Source organism: Pan paniscus, chromosome 7, assembly GCF_029289425.2.
Source record: "Pan paniscus chromosome 7, NHGRI_mPanPan1-v2.0_pri, whole genome shotgun sequence".
Classification (NCBI taxonomy): Eukaryota; Metazoa; Chordata; class Mammalia; order Primates; family Hominidae; genus Pan; species Pan paniscus.
The window spans coordinates 154765642-154786408 of NC_073256.2; the positions used below are offsets into that span (position 1 = coordinate 154765642).

At 39.1% G+C, this 20767-nt stretch overlaps 1 long non-coding RNA gene across 2 annotated transcripts in view; it reads right to left on the reverse strand.

Annotated features, from left to right (window-relative positions):
• The window catches only part of LOC103784360 (uncharacterized), a 121215-nt gene extending 103572 nt beyond the window's left edge, over nt 1-17643 (reverse strand). Inside the window, exons 1-2 of one of the 2 annotated variants that reach the window (XR_008626520.2) lie at nt 17358-17643; nt 15501-15858 (exon numbers count right to left, since the gene is read on the reverse strand). This is a non-coding gene — a long non-coding RNA (uncharacterized LOC103784360). Of the gene's footprint in view, nt 1-15500 lie in introns of both variants that reach the window. The other variant, XR_008626519.2, reaches the window with a different exon arrangement.
• Nucleotides 17644-20767: the final 3124 nt, after the last annotated feature.

Consider the following 20767-nt stretch of genomic DNA (forward strand, 5'->3'; position numbering starts at 1 on the left):
AGCAGAGTTTGCAGTGTGCTAAAATGGCACCATTGCACTCTAGCCTGGGCAACAGAGTGAGACTTCATCTCAAAAAAATAAAACAAAAATAAAAAAAGAAAGAATTGGCGCATTTAATCTAGGTTATAAAATTTGTGGGCATATTATGGTTCATAGTATTCTTTCTTTGTAATTATTTTATTTTCTTAAGTTCCAGGGTACGTGTGCAGAATGTTCAGGTTTGTTTCATAGGTAAGTGTGTGCCATGGTGGTTTGCTGCACCTGTCAACCCATCAACTAGGTATTAAGCCCAGCATGCATTAGCTCTTTTCCCTAATGCTCTCCTTCTTCCAACCATCCCCTGACAGGCCCCAGTAAGTGTTGTTCCCCTCCCTGTGTCCAGGTGTTCTCATTGTTCAACTCCCACTTATAAGTGAGAACACACAGTGTTTGGTTGTCTATTCCTGCATTAGTTTGCTGAGGATAATGGCTTCCAGCTTCATCCATGTCCCTGCAAAGTACATGCCTGGCACAAGACAAGGATGCCCTCTCTCACCACTCCTATTCAACATAGTATTAAAAGTTCTGGCCAGGGCAATCAGGCAAGAGAAAAAAATAAAGGGTATTCAATTAGGAAAAGAGGAAGTCAAATGGTCTCTGTTCGCACATGACATGACTGTATATTTAGAAAACCCCATCGTCTCCACCCAAAATCTCCTTAAGCTGGTAAGCAACTTCAGCAAAGTCTCGGGATACAAAATCAGTGTGCAAAAATAACAAGCATTCCTATACACCAATAACAGACAAACAGAGAGCCAAATCATGAGTGAACTCCCATTCACAATTACTACAAAGAGAATAAAATACCTAGGAATCCAACTTACAAGGGATGTGAAGGATCTCTTCAAGAAGAACTACAAACCACCGCTCAATGAAATAAAAGAGGACAGAAACAAATGAAAGAACATTCCATGCTCATGGATAGGAAGAATTAATATCGTGAAAATGGCCATACTGCCCTAGGTAATTTATAGATTCAATGCCATCCCCATCAAGCTACCACTGACTTTCCTCACAGCATTGGAAAAAACTACTTTAAATTTCATGTGGAGCATATTATTTATATTTTTCTTTTACTTTTTTTGTTGCTTTACAGTTTTCAATATGCATTTACAGCTAATCCATGTCCACTTTCAAATAACACCATACTGCTTCACAGATTATATAAGTACTTATAACAACAAAGTGATTCAAATTTCTTCCCCCCATCTTTGTACCATTTCAATTCTATTATAAATGAAATGAATGGCAGCAATAATACAAAGATGAGTGGGCAAGAAATTAGAGTACATTTATATACTATATATGTATACACACATATATATACTTACATAGAATATATAGACACAAACACACATATACACATACATAGAATATGTATATATATACACATACACACACATATAGACACATACATAGAATATATATAAAATAGATTGTTGCTATTGTTTTGAACAAACTTCTATCTGTTAGGTTAATTAATAGGAGAAAAAAAATTTTATTTTACCTTCACTCATTGTTTTTCCATGTTCTTTCTTTCTTTAGGTAGGTCAGAATTTCTGATCTATATCATTTTTCCTTTTCCCTCAATAACTTTTAAATTTTTTGAAATGCATATCTACTGGCAATAAAGTTTCTCAATTTGTGTTTGTCTGAGACTGTCTTTATTTCTTCTTCAATTTGATTGATAATTTTTCAGGGCACAGAGTTCTATGTTGGTGAAGTTTTTCTCTCTCAGCACTTTAAACATTTACTCTTTTCTTGCTGCAGGTTTTCTAAGGAATTGGATGTAATTCTTTGTTCCTCTATAAGTGAGGAATATATATGTTTTCCTCTGACCTTGTCAAGATTTTTTTCTTTATTGTTGATTTTCTTTTGTATTTTTCTGTTATGGTGGCTTTTTTAAAAATATCTTTAGCATTGTTTTTTCCTTAAGATTTTCATCTCTGTTTACATTGCCCTTCTGTTCTTATATGCCTTCTATTTTACCCATTAAAGCTGTTGGGATATTAATTATAGTTGTTTGAAATCCTGTCACGTCTGATTTTGATATTGTTCTAACTAAATAAATTATGCTTTTAGCCTTCTTGTATGTCTTGTAATATTTTAAATGGAAAGACAAAATGTACTGGGTAAAAGAAACTGCTATAAATAGGCTTTAGGTAATGCAGTGGCAAGGGGGAGGGGGAGGGGCAGTGTTCCATAGTCCTGCGATTGGACCTCAGTCTTTTAGTGAGCCTATGCCTCTGAACTGTTAACTTCACAATTGTTTCTCAGGGCTTTTATTTTAATTTTTAATTTTATTTGTTTACCCTTCCAAAGATGGAAGAAGATGGGTAGAGTAAATTGAAATTGGGTATTTCCCTTCTCTCACATGAAAGTTAGAGATAACCAGAGTTGTGTATTCTATTTCCCCCACATCAGTTTGGTTCTGATAGTATCCCAGCAGGTCCTGGTTAACTACTTTCTTCTGAGAGCAAGCCTTGTTAAGAAAAACAGAATGCTCTGGAATATTTTTAAATGGTTCATTTCCCCTCCCCCTGCTGGAAGTATGAGGGGATTATTCTCCACTATTTACTGTAAGAACCTCATCAAGCTCCTGGAGGTAAATATCACAATATTGCTGGAGTCACCTTAAGACTGTGTCCCCCCTGGGGTTTTTAACTCTCAGACTTGTCCTTACTAAGCCTTCAGCAATTCCTCAGTTATAGTACAGGTTTTCCTACCCCAGCACTGGTTTTGCTCATGAGTCTTCACTCTGGGAAGCCCTGACTCTCTGTATTGACCCATCTATCTCTTCAGTCGTGGGGGTAGCAATTTGTCCTGTGTCCTCAACTCTTTTCTTGCTCCAGGAACAACTATTGATGTTTCATCTGTTCAGCTTTCTAATTGTTGTTAGGGCAGAATGAGGAGGAAAACTCAATAAGTTCCCCTACGTTCAATTTGACTTTTTGTCTGGAGACATTTTGCAAAACACAACACAGGTAAGTAGATACAAAATAGAGATGAGGTTAAGAATAAAATGAGAAAGAAAGGAAAGCCATGAAAAGATCAATCATAAGAAACCTAGTTTGGATATATTGACATCAGACAAATAAGATTTCAATAGAACAAGTATCATCAGGGATAAAAATAATATTTTGAAGAAATAAAAGCTTCAATTCATTAAAAAGATATAACAATGCTAAATGATTATGCACACAATAACAAAGCTTCAAAAAATGAAGCAAGAACTGACATAGCTAAGGAGAGACACAAATCTATAAATTTATTCGGGTATTTAACACTCATGCATTAGTAACTAACAAAATGAGTAGACATAAATCAATAGAGAGGCATCTCAACAAATATAATATAATTTGAATTTATAGAATAATATTAACCAATTTGATGTAGTTAGCAAATGCAGAACAAAATACCTAACAATGGCAGAATGCAGTCTTTTCAAGTACACCAAAGACATTCACCTAGATGAGCTGTATAAGAAATTATAATCAATTCCTAAAGATCAAAACAAAATCAGACAAAGTATTTTTGTAACAAAATTGTGATTAAATTAGAAATTGATGAAAAATCATAGAGCTAATAGTATATTTAATGGTTAAAGATTGAATGTTTCCTCCCTAAGATTAGAAAAAGGCAAAGATTATTTATATTAATTATTCTTATTTATTCTATTAATCTTGAACTGGAGATCCTGGCCAGCACAGTAATACAAGTTAAAAAAAAAAAAAAAGTAAACGTTATAAAGATGGGGAACACAAAAATAAAACTTGTTTTAAAAATTTTTGGAGGACATGTTTGTGTACATAAAAAATCTTAAGCAACCTACACCAAATCACTGCCATAAGGAATAACTAAATCTAAAAACCTAGCAGGATATAAAACCAATTATACAGAAATCTATTTTATTTTCATAAACTTCTTATGACAACTAAAAAATTAAGTGAAAAACGTTATTTACAATAGCATGAAAATGACATAATGAAGAATAGAAAATTTGAAAAGCAGCTGGCAGAAAGGGGCTGATTACATGCATCCGGGAGCAACATCTGCCACCAAGGGACCAGGACACTAGGAAGACTGGTGCACTCTGAGCAGATCTTTGCAAGGAAGGGATTGAGAGTGGACAGAGGGAGGACAAAGATGCTGGGCTCAAAGGGTAGGAAGCCGGGTAAACTGCATGGGCCTTACATGAAGCAGGACTCGTTCCTGGTCCCTAGTGACTCCTGTGATAGGGATGAGTTGAAGAGACAAAGAGCAATGCACTCTTACCATGGACGCCTGGAATACTGGGAGCAGGAGACCCAAGACCCCCACAGACACTTGAGCTAGTAGACACAGCTGCTTAGAGAGGTGCTAGGGGCAGGACTTCTGCTTGTGCAGAGCCTAGAGGGTTTGATTTGGGAATGTCTGCAGGGGAGCCAACCAATGACACCCATCCCCCAAGGCATGTCATGATCCCATAGGAGATTCTAGCCTTAGGGAACCTGTCAGACCTGAACAGAGCAGGGTGGTCTTGCCTGAGATGGGACCAGTTTTACCTGAGTGCCCTTCTGTCTGCTGGCCTCTCCTGGGGCCCCAGCTGGCTGTGTCTACTTGCAGTGCAGTCTTAGATGCCCAACTGAGGTACCTCCTAGGGGCCTGCATTGTAGTTCTTACACTGGCAGGCAATGCTTGACTATATCAGAGAGTTCCAGTAGAGCAGCCTCCACCAACGTGCACCAGCCTATCTCCCTCAACTGGGATCTCCCTCAACTGCAATCTCTCTTGTGCCAATTTGCCAGCACACCCACACTCACCTAAGGCTACCTCCCACCATAGTTTTGCCAATAAGTGTGTGCACAAGCAAACCTCACCTCCCCTTCCCTGCTTGAGCAGGGGTGTATGTGCACCTTATTGTGCCATTGTTATTGGTGTCTGTGCACCCAACCTTGCCTGCACTTCACGTTTGCTGTTGCTGCTGGTACAAGTGAATAAGAATGGATTCCGCTGCTACCACCCAACGAAGCATGTTGGCTGGCACCACCTTTTGGAGTGTGGTGGCCTCCAGCCAGGGAACACTTTGGGCCCTCTAGGGCAGCAGTTTTCCAACTTCAAGGGGCCAAAGAACAAAGCTTGGCTTCACATACCAGCTCCCCAGTGTTACAGAATGAAGCCCAGGAGTGCTAAGCTAAGCCATGGTCCCCCTCAAATTTACCAGAAATGTAGGCCGTTGATTGAACCCACCTTATACCACAATCAAAATCCTAGGGATATCAAAGAAGCTAAAAGAAAAAAAAATCCCATCCAAAAGACAAACTTCAAAGACAGAAGAACATCGGCCCATATAGACAAGAAAGAACCAGCACAATAACTAGTGTGACTAAAAAAGCCGGAGTGTCCTCTTATCTCCAAAAGACCATACTGGTTCCCCAGCAATGGTTCTTAACCAGGCTGAAATGGCTAAAATGACAAAAATCGAATTCAGGATATGGATAGGAACAAAGATCATTGACATTCAGAAGAAAGTCTAAACCCAATCGAATAACTCTAAGGAATATCATACAATGGTACAGGAAATGAAAGGCAACATGGCCATTTTAAGAAAGAACCAAACTGAGTTGACAGGGCTAAAAAACTCACTTCAAGAATTTCAAAATACAACTGCAAGTATTAACAGCAGAATTGACCAAACCGAGGTCAGAATCTCAGACCTTGAAGATATGCTCTATGAAATAACTCAGTCACACAAAAATAAAAAAAAAAAGAAGAGTAAACAAAACCTGCAAGAAATATGTGATCATGTAAAGAGACCGAATCTATGACACATTGACATCCCTGAAATACAAGGAGAGAAAGCAAACCACTTAGAAAACACATATTTCAGGATATCATCCATGAAAATTTCCCAACCTTGCTAGAGAAGCCAACATTCAAATTTAGAAAGTGCAGAAAACCCCATGTGAAATACTGCACAAGAAGACCATCCTCAAGACACATAGTTATGGAATTCTCTGAGGTCAAAATGAAAGAAAAAATGTAAATGGCAGCTAGAGAGAAGGGGCAGGTCACCTCCTAAGGGAACCCCATCAGGTTAACAGGAGACCTTTCAGGAGAAAACTACAAGCCAGATGAGAATGGAGGCCTATATTCAGCATTCTTAAAAGAATTTCCAAGAAAGAATTTTGTGTGTAGCAAAACTAAGCTTCATAAGCGGAGAAATATGACCCTTTTCAGACAAGCAAATTCTAAGGGATTTCATTACCTCCAGACTTGCATTATAAGAGGTCCTGAACAGAGTGCTAAATATGGAAAGACCATTACCAGCCACAACAAAAAGCACACTTAAGTACACAGACAAGTGGCACTACAAAGCAACCACACGAAAAAGTCTGCATAATAACTAGCTAAAAACATGATGACAGGAGCAAATCTACAAATGTCAATACAAACCTTGAATGTAATTGGGCTAAATGCCCCTATTAAAAGTCATAGAGTGGCAAGTTGGATAAAGAAGCAAGACCCAATGTTGCCATGTCTTCAAGAGACCCATCTCACATGCAATGACACCCATAGGCTCAAATTAAATGAATGAAGAAAAATATACCAAGCAAATGGAAAACAGAAAAAAAGTAGGCATTGCTATTCTAACTTCAGACAAAATAGAGTTTCAATGAACAAAGATCGAAAAAGACAAAAAAGGGCATTACATAATGGGAAAGTTTTCAATTCAACAAGAAGACCTAACTATCCTAAATTCCTATGCACTCAACACAGAAGCATCTAGATTTATAAGGCAAGTACTTAAGAGACCTATAAAGAAATTTAAATAACTACATGATAATAGTGGGAGCCTTCAATACCCTACTGATAATATTAAACAGATCACCAAAGCAGAAAACTAAAAAAGATATTCAGGACCTGAATTCAGCACTTGACCAAATAGACTAAATGAACACCTACAGAACACTTCACTCCCCATGACAGCAAGAAAAACACACACACACACACACACAATATACATTCTTCTCATCTGTGCATGGCACATACTCCAAAATCAATCCCAAAATTGGACATAAAACAGTACTCAACAAATTCAAAAAAATCATATCAACTGCATTCTGGGACTGCAGCACAATAAAAATAGAAATCAATATCAAGAAATTTGCTTACAACCAACTAATTCCATGGAAATTCAACAACCTGTTCCTGAATGACTTTTGGGTAAATAATGAAATTCAGGGAGATATCAAGAAATTCTTTGAATGAGATCAAAGATACAACATACTAGAATATCTGGAACACAACAAACACTGTGTTAAGAGGAAAATGTATAACCCTAAACACCCACATCAATAAGTTAGAAAAATCTCAAATTGACAACTTAACATCAACTGAAAAACTAGAGATCTAAGAGCAAACCAACCCCAATGCTAGCAGAAGATGAGAAATAACTCACATCAGAGCTGAACTGAAAGTAACTGAGATGAAGATAACCATACAAAAGATCAACAAATACAGAAGTTTTGTTTTGATTTTTTTCATAAGATATCTGGACTGCTAGTAGAGTAATAAAGAAAAAAACAGAGAAGATCCAAATAAATACAATCAGAAATGACAAAGAGGACATTACCACTGATCCCACAGAAATGCAAATAACCCTCAGAGACTGCCATATATACTCCTGTGTACATATGCTAGAAAACCTAGAAGAAATGGATAAATTTCTGGACACATATACCCTCCCAAGACTGAACAAGGAAGAAATTGTATTCCTGAGGAGACTAATAAAGAACTTCAGAATTGAATCAGTAACAAAAAGCCTGCCAAACAAAAAAACCCAGGATCAGATGGATTTACAAATTCTACCAGATGTATGATAAAGATCTGGTACCATTCCTACTGAAACTATTCCAAAAAAATTGAAGAGGAGGGACCCTAACTCATTCTATGAGGCCAGCATCATCCTGATATCAAAACCAGGCACAGACACAACAGAAAAAAAAAAAAAAAAGCTTCAGGTCAATACCTTTGATGAACATAGGTGCAATCATCTTCAACAGCAACCAGCAAATCAAATCCAGCAGCATATGAAAAGCTAATCCACCACAATCAAGTAGGATTTATCATTGGGATGCAAGGTTGCTTCAACATACACAAATCAAGAAATATCAACACAGAAATGATCTAAAAACAAAAATTTTATGTCTATCTCAATAGATTCAGAAAAGGCTTTCAATAAAATTTAACATCACTTCATATTAAAAACTCTTAACAAACTAGGCATTGAAGGAACATACTTCAAAATAAAAACAGCCATCTATTGCAAACCCACACCCAACATCATACTAGATGGGCAAAAGCTAGAAGCATTGCTTTTGAAAACCAGAAAAAGACAAGGATGCTCTCTGTCACCACTCTTATGCAAAATTGTACTGGAAGTCCTGGCCAGAGTAATTAGTCAAGAGAAAGAAATAAAAGGCATTCAAATAAAAAGAGAGGAAGCCAAAATATCCCTGTTTGCTGGTATGATTCTACACCTAGAAATCCCCACATTCTCTGCCCAAAAGTTCCTTCAGTTGATAAACTTCAGCAAAGTTTTGGGAAACAAAATCAATGTACAAAAATAACTAGCATTCCTATACACCAACAACAGCCAAGCCAACAGCCAAATCAGAAAGGTAATCCCATTCACAATTGCTACAAAAAGAATAAAATATTTAGGAGTACAGCTAACCAGGAAGGTAAAAGACCTCTACAATGAGAATTATGAAATAGTGCTCAAAGAAATCAGAGAAGACACAAATTGGAAAATATCCCATGCTCATAGACAGGAAGAATCAATATCATTAAAATGGCCATACTACCCAAAGCAATTTACAGATTCAATGCTATTTCTATGACACTACTAATGATATTCTCCACAGAACTAGAAAAACTGTTTTAAAATTCACATGGGACCAAAAAAAAAAAAAAAAAAAAAAAAAGCCCTAATAGTTGGGGCAATCCTAAGGGGGAAAAAAAAAAAGCTGGAGACATCACATTACCCAACTTAAAACTATACTACAGCGCTACAGTAACCAAAAGAGCATGGCACTGGCAAAAACAAACAAACAAACAGGCACAAGGACCAATGCAACAGAATAGAGAACCGAGAATTAAGACTGCACACCTATGACCATCTGAACTTTAGCAAAGTTGACAGAAACAAGCAATGGGACCAAAAGAGTCCCTATTCAATAAATGGTCATGGGATAACTGGCTAGCCATATGCAGAAGATTGAAACTGGACCCCTTCCTTATTCCATATACAAAAATCAACTCAAGATGGATAAAGACTTAAATGTAATGGCAGTAAAGTAGTTAAGGCTGAAAAATACACCTATCTCCTATTTCACTCTATGTTCCAAGATTAATTTAAATGGATTATAGGCCTATGCATAACATTTATAAAGTAAGATTTCTCAACCTCTGAAGGATTGGCATTTTTGGCCAGTTAGCACCTCTTCTTTTGTAACAACTAAAAATGTCTTCAGATTTTACCAAATGTTTTCTGGGAGGCAAAATAGCCTCCATTTGAGAATCATTTCTCTAGAAGAAATAATGGAAATATATCTTCACATCCCTATAGTAGGATATGCCACACACACACACACACACAATAAAAACAATAAACCACTGATGAAATATATTTTATCAAATTTAAAATTTCTTCTCACGTAAGGACATCATTAAGAAAACACGTAGAACACAAACTAAGAAAAATATTTACAGCAAATAAATATAACAGCTTATATTCAGAACATAAAAAGAAGGATTAAAATCAATAATAAAGAGACGCTATTGTTTGGACTTATCTTCACTCACTCTTTTGAACTTGACAAAAAGGAGAAAAAAGATCTATATACAAAGTCTTTATATGTAGAGTGTCTGTCTTTTACTCCTGAAGAGCAAATAAAATTTACTCTACTTTCTTGGTAATATTCCTACAATTAGCATCATAATATTGAGTGTACCAATAATTACATCTTTCCATCCTTGCCAATGAAGGAGATCATCAGCAATCAAGGTCAAATTTGTAACCCCTGGCAACTACCTTCCTGACTGTCTCAGGTTACCAGACACTCCCATAAGCATGCTGTGGCCCTTTGTAAGGACATCTGGGATTTCCATTGAGCTTCCTGCTACTAGGTTATACACCTGATGATTCCATTGCTCCTATTAAGATGTAATTTAATTTTCCATTTAGCGTCCTAAGTCCTGAGACCATATGTTTTAGAAGGCAAAAAACACATCTTTCTGATTTTTGCATCCTCAGTTCTTGGCCCAGTGATGGCAGCACAACAGTACTCAGTAGGCATGTACTGAATTAGTAAGTAAAGAATACTCTTTTAAAACTAGTTTGTCTGAATAGGTTCTCAAACTCCTGCAGTACCTTAATTTTACATAGGAGCAAAGCTAGAATCATAAATGGTAGGGATGAGCATTCCCATCTTCATTAACCTTATGATGACATGGAATTTCAATGAGAATGATTTATTTAGCCAGTGTCACATGCCTCATTCTCTTTTACCTCCTCTTCCCTCTTTGGCCTTTTTTTTTTTTTGGTCCTTTCTCTGCATTATCTTGTCAAGGATGGAGGAGTTTTCAGAGCCCCCCTTTGTTTTCTGACATCATATGCAAAGCACTCCCCAGGGAGAAAACCATAAGGCAACACTAGTTCTCTGCAGCCTTGAATCTGTCAAGAGCAATGAAAATATCCAAGGAGATATCACTACTCAAAAGTCATCTAGGAGTGCATATTTGTCCAGCTTATTTCTATAATAAAAATTATTTTTCTTTAAATGTTGACCCTAAATCATGAGTTAGAACGTAAAATTGCATCCAGACCACCCCAATATCAGTGCACTCCAAGGGGCTTTTCAAAGGGACTCAGGTGTGTATTCCACATTTGAGAATGACTTTAGTTCTCAATGTACACACCTTTCTAACCACACCCCCTCAGCACCCTATCACAGTCAAGTCTTAACCCTCTTTAGTTCTAGGGTAGCACCTTCTCTGCTTAGGTCCTACTTCATGACGTTTGCATGACAGCTTGGCATAGTGGTAAAATGGAAATATGCAGAATTAGCAGGTAGAGATCTAGGCGCATGCCTCAGCTTCACCACCTGTTGGCTTAAGGAAATTGGGGATTAATTAAATTATTTGAGTTTCAGATTAATTAAAGAAAATGTGAAAATTTTAATATAAATGGGGCTGAGTGTGGTGACTCATGCCTGTAATCCCAGCACTTTGGGGGGCCCGAGACGGGTGGATCACCTGAAGTCAGGAGTTCTAGACCAGCCTGACCAACATGGTGAAACCCAGTCTCTACTAAAAATACAAAAATTAGCTGGGCATGGTGGTTGGTGCCTATAATCTCATCTACTTGGGAGGCTGAGGCAGGAGAATCGCTTGAACCCGAGAGGAGGAGGTGGCAGTGAGCTGAGATTGTGCCATTGCATTCCAGCCTGGGCAACAAGAGTGAAACTCCATCTCACATGAAAAAAAAAATTTTTTTAAAAGGGAAAGGAAAGATGGAAAGGAAAGGAAAGGAAAGGAACAAAATATGAACATAAATGGGAGAATGTGATAGGGCCCCTTAAATTATAAAAGTATATTTGTGTTGGTTTTGTGTTTTCCTTTGTATGTTTTTATTAGCTATGAACAGAATATGTATGGCTTTTTTTTTTTTTAAGTTCTGGGATACATGTGCTGAATGTGTAGGTTTTTTACATAAGTATACATGTGCTGTGGTGGTTTGCTGCACCTGTCAACCCGTCATCTAGGTTTTAAGCCCTGCATGCATTAGGTGTTTGTCCTAATGCCCTTTCTCCCCTTTCCCCTCACCCACTGACAGGCTCCAGTGTGTGATGTTCCTCTCCCTGTGTCCGCATGTTCTCATTGTTCAACTCCCACTTACGAGTGAGAACATGCGGTGTTTGGTTTTCTGTTCCTGTGTTGGTTTGCTGAGGATGATGGTTTCCAGCTTCATCCATGTCCCTGCAAATGATCTGATTGCTGAAACATTTTTTTAATGGCATGTTCAGCAAAGGTTTCACTAAAGAATCAAGAAAATAATTGACAAAAATTCAGGCATTCAGGAGTGTTAGGAGGCAATCTAGACAGGACTTACACATGAAACAGCTGAAAAACAGACTGTGATCCCTCCATAACACATAATTTGAGGGCAAAAATGGGTTAACATTGAGGACAAGAAGTTCAGATTTATAGAATACCTGTCGGGAGAGATATAGGGTTACTTTGTATCCTGCCACTGTCACTGGGGAGATATGTTGGACACAGAGTTCTATCGTGCAAAGTTAAGTGAGAGAGGTTCTAAGGAGATTGTTCAGACAGCATGATATACTGTTCCCCCTGTCCTTTCAAACTGAGAGATCAAAGTATATTCATAATGGACTTAGACCTAGGAAATGCAAGGGGCAGTGAGAAGATAGAAGTGACTATGGCCATACATAGCAGGTTGGAACTGCACTCCCATGAATTAATGGACACAGATTCATGAGTCTTGTTAATTTCATGTGTGTAGGGGGTGGGGGCACATACACATGCATGAGATACACAACCTGGGTTGAAACCTACATCGGTTGCAACAATAATTGGGGCTTGAATTGGGAGTTTTAAGCAGCCAATAGCTTTTGCATCATTGAGGATAAAAAATCCCCAGCAATGTGAGTCTCCAAGGATACCATAAAAATGGTGCATTAGAAAAAAGTGTAAACTTTGACTGCTTCCCTAAGCCAGAGAGGATTTTATTAATCACCCCTTGTGGGCATTAGAATTTAATTCCAGCTTCAATAGAATGAGATTTATCTCACTTTCTTACCCTTCCTCCCACCCTCAGCTTTTATTCTGTAGAAGATGCAGTTAAGAGTTTCCTCTCCTACTGCAGGCTGATTTCTTTCAGCTGACTGAAAGAAAAGAATCGAGGATTGTGTATGAAGTTCAGAGTTTGAATGAGACCCAGGTCATGACATATTAGTAACAGAACTAAGACCATTCTTGTGATAAAAGGTCAGTATTTTATTTGAAGTGGCCATATGTGTGGTGGAAACCACCTTAGTTTTTATCCAATTGGATTAGGGAAAAGAAGCAAATAGAAAAGGTTGCAGGGGCAGTTGTGAGAAAGAATACAATTGCTTTATGGTTTTATTCTAAAATTGTGCTCTTTCAATCTAACATTGACATTATTATTTTTATCTTTACTATAATAATGATCATTATCTTCATCATTATTATTCTAGATGGTTGGGAAACTAAGCTAGCTTTCTAATGGCTCTTTTAAAAAAAAAAAACTTACAAAAAAGCTTATTATGGGATTGGCTCATAATTAATCTTATGGGAAGGCCAAACCGAGGAATTATGTCTGACAGAAGGGAAGAAATGACCGTGGTGGCCTTCTTAGACCCTGTGGGAAAGGCCTCTACCTATCCAGTGAAAGTGTCTACCTAGACCAAGAGGTATTTTAGTTTCCTGACTCAGGGCATGTTGAGTAAAGCTAATTTGCCAGTCCTGGGCAGGGGTAAATCCTTGAGCTTGATGTGTAGGGAAGGGAGGCGCCCTGAATAATCCTTGAGGAGTAGTAGAACAGCAGATAGAACACTGAGAAATTATTTCCTTGAGGATAGATTTCCACGATGGAAAGGAAATGAGAGGTTCTAAGAGGCGGGCTAGTGGCTTGTACTATAGCATAGCCTGCCTTTGCTGGTGTGTGGCGATTAGGCCTGGTGGAACTGTCATCAATAAACCAAGTGTGATCAGGGTGAGAAACAGGGAAGAAGGAAATGTGGCGAAATGTGGTGAACGTCAGGTGGATCAGAGAGATGCAGTAATGAGGGTCAGGTGTGGTATCAGGAATAATGTGGGAGGCCAGATTGAAGTCAGCCAGGAACAGTGGTAATTGTGGGAGACTCAGCAAAGAGTGAGTACAGCTGAAGGAGCCAGGGAGCAGAAAGTATATGTGTCAGGTGTGAGGAAGAAAACAGATTTTGGAAATTAGGAGAGCTGTAGAGAGTGAGTTGTGCATAGTTTGTGATTTTAAGGGCCTCTAAAAGTATTAGGGCAGCAGCAGCCACTGCACGGAGATAAGATGGCCAGCCTAAAACAGTAAGGTCAAGTTGTTTGGACAAAAAGGCTACAGAATGTGATCCCAGTCCTTGCATAAGAATTCTGAATACACAGCCCTGCACTTCAGCTGTGTGGAATGAAAAGGGTTGGATGAGTCAGGGAGAACTAGGGTGGGGTCAGTCTCTAAAGCTGTCTTCAAGGAATGGAAAGAGGAGTGGGGAAAGGATTTAGGATCTATGGGGTCAGCTAGGCTTCCTTTTGTGAGTTATATAATGGTTTTTTAGGATGGCAAAACCAGGTATCCAAAGGCGAAAGTATCTAACTATGCCCAGGAAGGAAAGGAGTTGTTGTTTTGTAGAAGGGATTGGGGTTTGGGAGATTAGCTGGACATCATCAGCAGGGAGAGCACGTGTGTTTTTATGAGAATTATGACAAGATAGGTAACAGATGAGGAAGAAACGTGGGCTTGACTGAAGTAATGGGGACTGCCTGTGAAGCTTTGCCGCAGTACAGCCTAGGTAATTTGCTGAGCTTGATGGGTGTCAGGGTCAGTCCAGGTGAAAGCAAAGACAGGCTGGGATGAAGGGTGCAAAGGAATATAAAGAAAGCATCTTTGAGATCTAGAAGAGAATAATGGATTTTGGAGGGAGGTATTGAGGATAGGAGAGTATATGGGTTTGGCACCATGGGGTGGATAGGCAAAACAATTTGGTTGATAAGGCATAGATCCTGAACTAACTTGTAAGGCTTGTCTGGTTTTAGGACAGGTAAAATGGGGGAATTGTAAGGAGAGTTTATAGGCTTTAAAAGGCCATGCTGTAGCAGGCGAGTGATAACAGGCTTTAATCCTTTGAAAGCATGCTGTGGGATGGGATATTGGCATTGAGCCGGGTAAGGGTGATTAGGTTTTAATGAGATGGTGAGCGGTGCATGATCAGTCACCTAGGAGGGAGTAGAGGTATCTTATACTTGTGGGTTAAGTATAAGGTATCTTATACTTGTGGGGGATAAAAGAGGAGGACGCAAAGGAGGCTTTGGATTGGGAAGAAGAGCGGCAATGAGATGTAGCTGTAGTCCAGGAATAGTCAGGGAAGCAGATAATCTAGTTAAAGTGTCTTGGCCTAATAAGGGAACTGGGCAGGTGGGGATAAATAAAAAGGAGTGCTTAAAAGAGTATTGTCTAAGTTGGCACCAGAGTTGGGGAGTTTTAAGAGGTTTAGAAGCCTGGCTGTCAATACCTACAACAGTTATGGAGGCAAGGGAAACAGCCCTTGAAAAGAAGGTAATGTGGAGTGGGTGGCCTCCATATTGATTAAGAAGGGGAAGGACTTACCCTCCACTGTGAGACTTACCTAAAACTCGGCATCTGTGATGGTCTACAGGGCTTCCAAGGCGATTGGGCAGCATCAGTCTTCAGCTGCTAAGCTGAGAAGATCTGGGAAGGAGTCAGTCAGAGAGCCTTGGGCCAGAGTTCCAGGGGCTCTGGGAGTGGCTACCAGGTGAGTTGAACAGTCCGATTTCCAGTGGGGTCTTGCACAGATGGGACACGGCTTAGGAGGAATCCTGGGCTGCGGGCATTCCTTGGCCTGGTGGCCAGATTTCTGGCACTTGTAGCAAGCTCCTGGGGGAGGCAGTTCTGGAGGAATGCCTGGCCACTGCGGTTTAGGCGTTTGGAAGTTCTTGTGTGCTGGAGATGTGGCTGGGGTTTGTCTCACAGTGGAGGCAAGGAATTGCAACTCAGAAATATGTTGCTACTTGGCTGCCTCTACTCTATTATTGTACACATTGAAGGCAAGGTTAATTAAGTCCTGTTGTGGGGTTTGAGGGCCGGAATTTAATTTTTGGAGTTTTATTTAATGTCGGGAGCAGATTGGGTAATAAAATGTATATTGAGAATAACACAGCCTTTTGACATTTTAGGGTCTAGGGCTGTAAAGTGTCTCAGGGTTGCTGCCAAATGAGCCATGAACTGGGCTGGATTTTTATATTTGATGAAAAAGAGCCTAAACACTATCTGATTTGGGATAAAGAGAAAGGAGCATTAACCTTGACTATGCCTTTAGTAGCTCCAGCCACCTTTTTCAGAGGAAATTGCTGGGCAGGTAGGGGAGGGCTAGTCACGGAAGGAAACTGTAAGCCTGACCAGGTGTGAGGAGGGGAGGTGATAAAAGGATTATAGGTGGAGGAGCGAAGGCTGAGGAAGAATTGCGACTTAGCTCAGCTTGGTGAGGAGGGGAGAGGTCAGATAGCTATGTAGAAAAGGAAGATCTGGAAGACTCAGTGACACTTGGGGTTGGGACTGAGGGGACAGGCGGGAGGGAAAGAAGGAAGATTTGGGACAAGTTGCATTGGGAACAGAGACTAGGAAGGGCCCGACATCTAAAAGAATGCCTGGACGTCAGGCACCTCAGACCATTTGCCCATTTTATGACAAAGAATTATTTAGATCTTGTAGGATGGAAAAATTCAAAGCGCCATTTTTTTGGCTATTTGGAACTACTGTCAAGTTTGTATTGGGGTCAAGTGGCATTGCAGAAGAAAATAAGACGCTTAGATTTTAGGTCAGGCGAGAGTTGAAGAGGTTTTAAGTTCTTAAGAACACAGGCTAAGGGAGAAGGAGAAGGAATGGAAGGTGGAAGCTTGCCCATAGTGAAGGAGGCAAACCTAGAGAAAAGACAGTAGAGACACGGAGAAGGCGTGGGGGGTTCTTGCCTTCCAGAAAAGCAGAGAAGGGGTCAGGGCATGGAAATAAGGGGTTGGGGCGCAGAGATAAGAGGTCAGGGTGTGGAAATAAGGGATGGGGCACAGAGATAAGAGGTTGGGGCATGGAAATAAGGGATTGGGGCATAGAGATAAGAGGTCAGAGTTCCTGCCCCTCCCTCAGAAAAGCAGGACTCGCCATTAAGGGTAAAGGACCAAGGCAGGTGTCCCTGCATGGTCTGACACCTCTGAAACCTGGGTGAATAATAATCAGAGAGGTGTCCCTGCAATGATTAAACACCAAGGGAAGGCTGCCTTCCCTAGTCCGTGACCAGCGCCGGAATTTTGGGTCCACAGATAAAACGTGTCTCCTTTGTCTCTACCAGAAAATGAAAGGAATTGAAATTAAGAGAAGGGAGAGATTGAAGTGTGGCGCCAAGATTGAAAGGAGAAAGAGGTTGAGGGATAGTGAGAGAGGTTGGAGAAGAGAGTAAAAAGAGGCTGCTTACCAGATTTAAAATTGGTGAGATGTTCCTTCGGCTGATTGGTCTGAGGACCAGAGGTTGTAGGTGGATCTTTCTCACGGAGCAAAGAGCAGGAGGACAGGGGATTGATCTCCCAAGGGAGGTCCCCCAGTCTGAGTCATAGCACCAAATTTCATGCGCGTCCCTGTGAAGAGACCACCAAACAGGCTTTGTGTGGGCAATAAAGCTGTTTATTTCACCTGGGTGCAGGTGGGCTGAGTCTGAAAAGAGAATCAGCGAAGGGAGATAGGGATGGGGCCATTTTATAGGATTTGGGTAGGTAAAGGAAAAAGGGGGGTTGCTCTCTGGCAGGCAGGAGTTGGGGGGCGGTCACAAGGTGCTCAGTAGGGGAGCTTTTGAGCCAGGATGAGCCAGGAGAAGGAATTTCACAAGATAATGCCATCAGTTAAGGCAGGAACAGGCCATTTTCGTTTCCTTTGTGATGGAATGTCATCAGTTAAGGCAGGAACCGGCCATCTGGATGTGTACGTGCAGGTCACAGGGGATATGATGGCTTAGCTTGGGCTCAGAGGCCTGACAATAGTAATCTATAATTTTAATTGAATATCATTAGGGAAACACAAAATGGACAAAATGAGAATTCTCTAATAATATGTTTAAAATTTTATAGGTAAAATCCATTATAATCAACTTTAAAGCATTAAAATAAAAATTCACAAGAACTTTCACCACAAAAGCAAGGAAGGCCACAATATATGTACATAGATACATGCATATATATAATACAAGTAATTATTAAAATAACACAAATATTCCAATTAAATAATTGGTAATGGAGCTGCAATATAAACAAAATTAAAATGCAAATGGTCAATTATTGTATGGAATATGACTGAGGTCATATAAATAAGAGAAATACTAAATGATAGTGACATATCAGTATGCTCCTCTACATTTAGAAAATATTTAAATAAATAAAATGTGTATTGAGAGCTAGGCAACCAGCAATCATATAAACAGGTATTGACATTTATATGAAGGGATGGGTTACCCCTCTACACCTGTGGGTGTTTCTCAGTAGGTGGAATGAGAGACTTGGAAAAGAAAGACACACAGAGACAAAGTATAGAGAAAGAAAAAGGGGCCCAGGGGACCGGCATTCAGCGTACGGAGGATCCACATGGGCACCAGCCTCTGAGTTCCCTTAGTATTTATTGATCATTATCGGGCATTTCCCAGAGAGGGGGATGTGGCAGGACAATAGGATAATAGTGGAGAGGTCAGCAGGTAAACACATGAACAAATGTCTCAGCATCATAAACAAGGTAAAGAAAAAAGTGCTGTGCTTTTGATATGCATATACATAAACATCTCAATGCCTTAAAGAGCAGTATTGCTGACAGCATGTCCCACCTCCAGCCCTAAGGCGGTTTCCCCCTATCTCAGTAGTTGGAATATACAATCGGGCTTTACACTGAGACATTCCATTGCCCAGGGAGGAGCAGGAGACAGAAGCCTTCCTCTTATCTCAACTGCAAAGAGGGATTCCTTCCTCTTTTACTAATCCTCCTCAGCACAGACCCTTTACTGGTGTCGGGCTGGGGGATGGTCAGGTCTTTCCCTTCCCACGAGGCCATATTTCAGGCTATCACATGTGGAGAAACCTTGGACAATACCTGGCTTTCCTACGCAGAGGTCCCTGTGGCCTTCTGCAGTGTTTTGTGTCTCTGGGTACTTGAGATTAGGGAGTGATGAAGACTCTTAACAAGCAGGCTGCCTTCAAGCATTTGTTTAACAAAGCACACCCTGCACAGCCCTTAATCCATTTAACCCTGAGTTGACACAGCACATGTCTTAGGGAGCACAGGGTTGCGGGTAGGGTTACAGATTAACAGCATCTCAAGGCAGAAGAATTTTTCTTAGTACAGAACAAAATGGAGTCTCTTATGTCTACTTCTTTCTACATAGACACAGTAACAATCTGATCTCTCTTTTTCCCACATTTATGTAAGTTGGATTTGAAATGTACCAACATTTGTGCATTTATACATTCATTCCATAAATATTTATTGTGTTTGTGCATGGATGAGGTACTATTACAGGTACTGTAAGTGTAAATATAAATTTTTTAGGCAGCTGTGTTCTGTGGAAGCTTTCATTCTGATTATACAGTCTATAACTGTGCTGTTCAATGAGATAGCCACTAGCCACATATGGCTATTGAGAACTTGAAATGCAGCAAGTCAACTGAGCTATGATTTAAGTGTAAAACACTTATTCAGTTTTGAGGGACAAGTACCATAAAACCTAGAAAATGTAATATCTTTTTAATTATTCTTAAATAATTATACATTGAAATATTTTAATAAATTGGGTTAAATAAATTATTACTGTTAATTTTACTTATTTCTTCACTTGATCTTAGCCAAAAGGCCAAGAAGTGATTAACTTCATTTATTTCTTTTTACTCTTTTTAGTGTGTCCACTAGAAAACTTAAACTTATATATGCAGCTTGCATTATATTTTTATTAGCATAAATATAGAGCAGATTGGAAGTTTCAAGATATTAATTTCTTTTACTGTATTCCAATGAAGTACTCAGAGATGCATTTAGAAATCAATTTTAAAGAAAATTCATTTTCATATTGTTTATGGGACAAATAATTATAAACAATGTAAATACTTAACAATTGGAACTGTTTTCTTTTATATGGTTTAAATTGGGAATTTGGTAAACTATGTTATAATTAAATACATGAAAAAACATTCAAATTAATGTTAGAAAAGCAAAGTGAGATAAAATTTATATTGTTTTTCTAACATTTGTCATATGTACAAATATACATATAACATACTGAATATATATTTTGACTATACATATAGGCATACACACATTTATATAACATATTTGTTGAGAGTTTACTAAAAGAACAGACTTTATCACTGCAATGTAGCACCTCTACTAAGGACAATCTGTTTTGTTCATCTCTTTCTGAAATGCCTAACATTTTTGACAGCGTAAAGAATAAATAAGTGCCTGTTGAATGGCACTCATTTGGATGAGATACCATCCAGTGGTATCTATTTTTTAATATTTGTCAATGTAAGAATTAAAGAAAGAGGGAAGGAACACGAAAGGTGGCATGCCAGTTAATACAGGTTTATTTTAGAGAAACAAACCTGAGAAGAGCCTTCTGGCTGAGTTAGGTCAGAGGCACACTGTCTAACAGACTAAGAGTTTTTAAGTGTTTTGGCAAGCCACCTTTTATGTTTCTTTCCTCTTTCTTTAATTCTTACAGTCTGTACTGTCTGTACTTTTAGTACATATTTTATGTCCAATAAACAAGAATGAACTGAAAAAAGTAGTAAACATAAATGGTTTAGTTTCACAATTACTTTACCAAAATACAAAGTGGAGGCTTTAGAATGTAAA